The sequence below is a fragment of the Gavialis gangeticus genome, unplaced genomic scaffold (genome assembly GCF_001723915.1).
Source record: "Gavialis gangeticus isolate Ggan-Ray unplaced genomic scaffold, GavGan_comp1, whole genome shotgun sequence".
NCBI classification, from domain to species: Eukaryota; Metazoa; Chordata; order Crocodylia; family Gavialidae; genus Gavialis; species Gavialis gangeticus.
Genome location: NW_017729024.1, coordinates 166,536,509 through 166,542,971, shown reverse-complemented (window position 1 = coordinate 166,542,971; position 6,463 = coordinate 166,536,509). Strand labels below are relative to the sequence as shown.

At 45.5% G+C, this 6,463-nt stretch overlaps 1 protein-coding gene and 1 long non-coding RNA gene across 3 annotated transcripts in view; one reads left to right on the top strand and one right to left on the bottom strand.

Moving 5' to 3' along the window:
• Positions 1–6,463, top strand: part of DNAI1 (dynein axonemal intermediate chain 1) — a 239,635-nt gene that overhangs the window by 58,275 nt on the left and 174,897 nt on the right. The gene's annotated exons all lie outside the window — the stretch shown is intronic.
• Positions 4,822–6,463, bottom strand: part of LOC109297964 — a 9,162-nt gene continuing 7,520 nt past the window's right edge. The window contains exon 3 of the long non-coding RNA XR_002097475.1: positions 4,822–5,239. This is a non-coding gene — a long non-coding RNA (uncharacterized LOC109297964). The remainder of the gene's footprint in view (positions 5,240–6,463) is intronic.

Sequence of the window (6,463 nt, the reverse complement as noted above, 5' to 3'; positions counted from 1 at the left end):
AAGAGAAGGCTGAGGGGGGATCTAGTGGCCTGTTACAAACTAGTCAGGGGGGACCAGCCAGCACTGGGGGAGTCCCTGTTCCCCCGAGCACTGCCAGGAGTGACCAGGAATAACGGTCACAAGCTGGCAGAGGGGAGATTCAGACTAGACATCAGGAGGCGTGACTTCACCGTCAGGGCGGCTAGGATCTGGAACCAACTTCCAAGAGAAGTGGTGCTGGCTCCTACCCTGGTGGGCTTTAAGACAAGACTAGACAATCACCTTGCTGGGGTCATTTGACTGCAGTCCTCTTTCCTGCCATGGACTTGATGATCTGCTCAGGTCTCTTCCAACTGTACTAACTATGAAACTATGAAACTACTGTGTAATTTCCCTAAGGTCACAGAAAATATGGAAAAATTGAGAAAAAGCTCAGGGCTTTGTGTCATACTGGTGTGGCCTTCATGCCAAAGTACTTGAGGCATTACCTGAAATACAATCCATGTTCAAACTGAGGGATCCCATTTTCATTTCATTCTATGGAGGGATCACTAACAGCCATGAACCAAGTCACTTCTTCCTGTCTTCTCAGAGTTGTCTCTGGTGATCTCTTGGGACAGGTAGGCAATGCCGATATGCATCTTGCTGGCATGGGGCTGTCTAGATCCTCTGGCCAAGGAAACCTTTTTTAGCATTACTAGATTAATTTTCAGAGTTGTCATAATTTGCAATTCAGGGCTCTTTGCTTTTTGGCCAAAATTCATTGTATTCCCACTAGAGAGACTTGGCTCTCCATTCTGGTTTGTTTCTGCCTAAACAAGATGGTAGGGATTCTGCCCGGGCTGTCATCCCTGCCATGCGGGTCTTTGGAGGGTCTGTAAGTGTTGGGTTTACATTCCACTTTGCTGATAGACTACAGACACAGCCTGGAGCTTTGTGGTCTCCTCGTATTCTAGAGGCCAGTATGACTCTGACAGCATTCAGGGAAAAATGCCACATCCCAGTACAAGATGACAGCAAGGCAAGCAGTATTTGTCTATCTACTATATTCTCTCCTACTGTTTTTCTTCAGTATCTCCCCTATCCCAAGGCTGAGTGGGTGGGTTCTAGGGTGGATTCCTACCATGACTCACTCAAAAGGCACTGGGTGTCTGAAGTCCCCAGGGAGCTCATCTGTGCACAACTTTTGTGTTGCTTTAACTGAATAGATCGTATATTGAAATGGTGCAAGAGCCCAGTGTGGAAATGGTTACACCAGGAGAGAGAGGTTTGTACTGATTCAACTTATTTTCAAAAGTTCAGAAGAATCATTCCTGCTGGATGGAAGCTTCTTTACACCAGCCTGACTGCTACAACCCCTGGCAGGTTAACTGTTTTGGTTTAAGAAAACCCCCCAGTTAACCTCTAATCAGTATACTGTAGCTGACTTGGTACAAGAGGCTATGCAGACCACATGTTAGAGCACCAGTTGGTCTTGTTTGTTTTAGCTAATGCTTTCCATTTTTCTGATCATGGAAGCTAAGCAGTCCTGGGCCTGGTAGGGGTTGGATGGGAAACCATCTGGGAATCCCAGGTGCTATAAGCACAAGCCAGGGAGTTGTGACTGTACTTGATATGATCCTGTTATCACTGCTGAGCTGATGGAGAGGAGTTAAAGAAAAGTGTTCCTCTAATAGGAAATACTTAAGCTAACTGAGAAGCAGGGTGAGCTGACACCGAGTGGATGCACCGAAGCCTTCCACTCCCCTCCATAGTTTGCAGGCTTCAGTCATTCTGCTGAAGGTCTCTTCTCTCAGCACATCCATCATTTTTCAAGTCAGTTTAATCAGTTCATTTTTAGTGCTTCACAAGCATCAAGCACCAGGGAATGAAGAGTCGCTCCTGATGGAACCAATTCCTGAGCAACAGAGAAACGTTCTGCCCAGGAGATGTCCAGAAAGCACAACAGTGAGATGCATATGAAATAAGACTGGTGTGTTTAGAGTGTTTGCTTCCCTTCCCTTGTGAGAGTTGAATCGTACAGGTACAGCTGAGAACAGTGCTCACTCCAAACACTGTGATCAGTAGGAAGCATGTGCAGAAACAGGCCATTAGATTGGAATTTAGCATGATGAAAGCAGCTGGTAATGAAACCTTTCCAGTTTTTCCCTGTGGCCCTGGATTGGAAGTGTCAGCCTGCAGGGAAGACCTGCAGCTTCTGCAGACAAGGTCTGTGGCTCAAGAACTGTTAAGTAACCTCAAGATCCATCAGTGAATCAATGATCTGTGGTAGAGATCATCCTTGAATTGAGGAATTGCTGCCAACAAGGAGGTGGGAATTATTTGTACAGGGCAGTGGTGGTCCTCACCTAGAATACTCTGTGTATGTCACACTACCTGTACTCAAGAAAGAGAAATAGAAACTGGAGTGTAGAAAAGGTCTACTGGGATGATCAAGGGACTGTGAAACTTAGGAGAGGAGACTGGGAGAACTTGGCTTATTTAGGATGTGGACAGATGTCATAGTTATACTGGTATAATCTGTGCTGATATAACCTGCTCTGTATATCCACCCCATACCGGTTTAAGTGTCTACTCCTGTACCGGTATAAGTGGAACTAAACTACTGTAATGTTAAACTTGTTTCATTCAGGTTACGACTACTTTGATCTCTCTTTTTATACGCATGTTCTTTTTGCTGTCGGATTGCACTGAGAGCTTGCTTTAAAGTGGTTGTCCATAATGAACTCTACCCGCTTTGGTCAGTGATTGCTTTCCAAACTAGTTTGTCTCACCCTACAGCTATAACCTGCATTTTTGGCTTCCAGCTGTGTTAACTTTCATTTGGTTGGATAAAATGCACCCTTCTGGATCATGACCATTTAACCATGCTGTAACAGTGACTTGTCCCCATTGTCTGCAGCACCACCAGTCTTTGTGTCTCTGCCAATTTGCCCAGCAAAGTTTTATATCATTGAAGAGGTCATTTGTACAGACAGTTGGGCTAGATGATCACTGAGGCCTCTTTCAGTCCTTTGATTCTAAGACTGATAAAAGTATTAAATAGTGTTGGGCCAAGCATCGATCCTCGGGGAACCCCGCTTGAGGCAGCCCCACTCATTTATATCAGTTGATTGACAACTACATTTGGAGATCTCTCAGGAGCAAATCTTTAATCCCTTTAATATGTGCCCAGTTCATTCAAGATTTAAATTGAAATTATATGTGCTACCACACCAAATACTGTGGAAAAATACAGCATTCTGTATCAGTACAGTTGCACTTATCAAGCAAATCAGCAATCCTGATATAAAAAATAAAAATAAAGATGATAGCTTTGACCAGCTGTCCTTCCCCTGCAGACCAGGTGCCTCAGCCTTTAGAGCACTCCTGTGGTGTCCATGAGATGTATAGGAGTCAGCAGGAAGGTTGAGATCCATGTGATGAAAAACCTTATCATAAATGGCTCCAGGGAGCATGATGAGCTCCAGTGTTAACTCTTTGTTAGAAGCCACAGCGTTTATATGACTTGATTCAGAGAAATCCCTAACTTTCTTCTTTAAAGAACTCAGTCAAACAATGTAAATACCAACAGTTCACCTCTCCTACACACTCCTAAATCCCAAGAGTATAATTTTTTTTTCAGTGTGGTTTTATCTTCAGGTAAAATGTGAGCACTGGGGACCAGTCCTCCAAACTTACTTGGGGATGGAGTAGCAGGAAACGTGTGATCCCAGTGCCCAAGGAACAATTTGGACGCATTTTCCTACCAGGAGCAGTGTCCCTCAGAACAGCAATGACGAGAGAGACCCTAACAGCCAGTATAAACTTCTATTCAATGTATAGAGGGGAGGCTTAGGAGGCCTGGGGGATTTGACGGGGGTGTTATACTTGTGGATGATTTTTGCTTGTGATTTTTTGCCAAAGTGGTAGGCATGAAGACAGCTGCAACATCTGGAGATATTGTCTGGGATGGATTTACATGACAAGCTGCTATTAAATCTGGTCCCTTTTGATATGTGTCCAAAGAGCTTTTGAAAGTAAAAAAAGAAAAAAGAGGCTTGACTATTGGCTGCTGAATTCTTAGCCCTGAAAGAGCTCATACAAAGACTGCTCCAGGTGGCTTTAAAAATGTATATGTATCTAAATCATGCTGCCAGACAAAACAGCAGGAAGTGGAGTGAGCCGGGTTCCCTGCTAATCTTTCTCCAGGCTGCAGGAGTTTATTTTAGAAATGAAAATACCAAGACTGGTGAAGTTCTTAGAGACCAAGCCGGGGGTAACAGACACTGTGATCATTTAAATAGAAATTTTTGTCTTGTAAGTGATATTGAAACCTTCTAAAACCTTCGGAGTAGTTTGTCGAAACAGAGTTCTGCGCAGATCTGCTTCACATCTGGCCTGGATCTCTATAATGGGCCTGGCCAACACAGCGGACTCGAACCTCTTGAACACCAGTGTAGTTTGTATCTTTGTCTGCAGTTGAGACTGAGCCATCGCTCATCTGAAGTTGTCAGAGTTAAATGTCCCTTCAGTTGTATCCGTTCCAGGAGCGTGACTGATGCTTGGGAACTGGTTACAACCATTTTACCAGATGTCCCCGAAAACCGCAGTCCCACAAATGAGAAAGAAAGAAGACATGAGCTAGTTCTGTATTAATTTATGTAGCATATGAGTGTTGTATGGTGTATTTCCTTGACTTTATGAAGTCAAAAAGGTAGTTAAGAAAAGTAAGCCAATCATCCCCACCCCCAACCCCAATTCTTACTAGAGATAAAATACCTCTGGGAGAACACTGCAAGAGTCACGAGAAACGGTGCTTGGCTGTAATTGGTAAAACAGTACCAAAGTTAAAAGGCTTATTCTGCCTGGTCTGGGAACCTAAGATCATAAGGATGTTACAGAGACAGGAAGCCTGTCTTGTGAGAAAACAGTGGAAGGGAAATGGGTCATTTGCCAGTGGCTGGTCAGGGAAAGAGGTTGGTACAGAAAGAGACTCTTTGAAGGAAGTCAAGCCCTCCAGAGTAACCTCAAGGGACTTGACATGAGAAGGACGTAGGCTTGTATAGACAGGGTGTTTTACTGCCTATGAATCCTTGTTCTTGCACCAACTGTCTGCAGTGAAAACCCCAAAATACTGTGTTTTGGAAAGTCTTTTTGTGTTCACTCTGAATATATCTGTTACTGGTGATAGCTCCTGGCAAGCAGAGCTGCAGGGAGTGCTCAATCTGGCACAGCTGTGGTGGGCAGAGTCTGTACAGGAGAGCCTGATACTTCAGTCCTGGTGAAAGAGAGAGAATCACAAAGAAGTCAGACTGGAAGGGACCTCAGGAGGTCACATCTAGTCCAACCCCTGCCTGAGGCACTGTCATCCCATATCATCCGTATACAAAGCCATTGTCTAAACTCTTAGCAAAACTACACCATCAGCCGCGACACAACACAAGACCTCATGCCTGAACCTCCCACAGGGAAAGCAAGAACCACAGCAGCCAAGGTCTTGCTGCTGCAAAGGTTGTTAAAAATATGCTCAAGGGATCTCGGGAAGAAGCCTTGTCCTGTGCTGCGGTGGAAGGCAAAATCCCCCCCACCCTGTACCAATGTAGGGGGAAATCCCTTCCTGACCCCAGTGCAGTGATCGGTCTGACCCCGAGCGGAGGGGCAAGACCCTCCAGCCAGGAACCTCTGGGTTGAAGTCCTAGCAGGAACATTGGCACAGCCTAGTCCCCATCCCCAGCCTGGGCTGCAGCCAACACCCCATGCCATTGAGGAAATCTTAGAAAAACCCTGACACATGTAGCAGCAGGAAGGGGGGGAAAAAATGCCTTCTAGCCCCATGTGGCAACCAAGAAACCAGTTAAAGAAGTAGGTGTTCACACTCAAAGACTTGAGGCTTGTCACCTGGGGTCACAAACAAACCAGAGAGGGGACAGCACTGCTGCTTGTCCCATCACCGGGACAAAGCCTCCCCTGGCAACAAAAAAACAAATGAAAGCTGGAAAAAAAAGTATAGCAAATGAGAAAAAAGGGCAGATGATGGGCTTGTGCTGCCTAAGGATGATGAAGTGCCTTCTTGCCCATTAGTAACCAGAGTATGTTAGCAGGACAGACATTTTTAAATCAGCAGGCCTGGATGACTCACACCTAAGAGTCCTAAAAGACCCTGCTGAGGTTATCTCTGCTACTTTTTAACAACTGGTGGAGTCTGGGGAAATTTCCAGAGGGTTGGAAGAATGCTAATATTTCACCAGATTCAAAAAGGGCAAGTGTGACTATCTGGAGGACTGTAGGCAGGTTAGCCTGACTTTATCTCTGGCAAATTTCAACGAGCTAAGGAGGATAGTTAGGGAAGCGCTGAGGTCCCGGAGGGGAGGGGAGACAGGTGTCCAAGGAGAGTGGTTGCTCCTCAAGGAGATGATCCTCCAAGCCCAAAGGAAGGCAATCCCAACGAGGATCAAAGGGAGCAGAAGGGCGCATAAGCCCCCATGGCTCACCAAAAGCATCC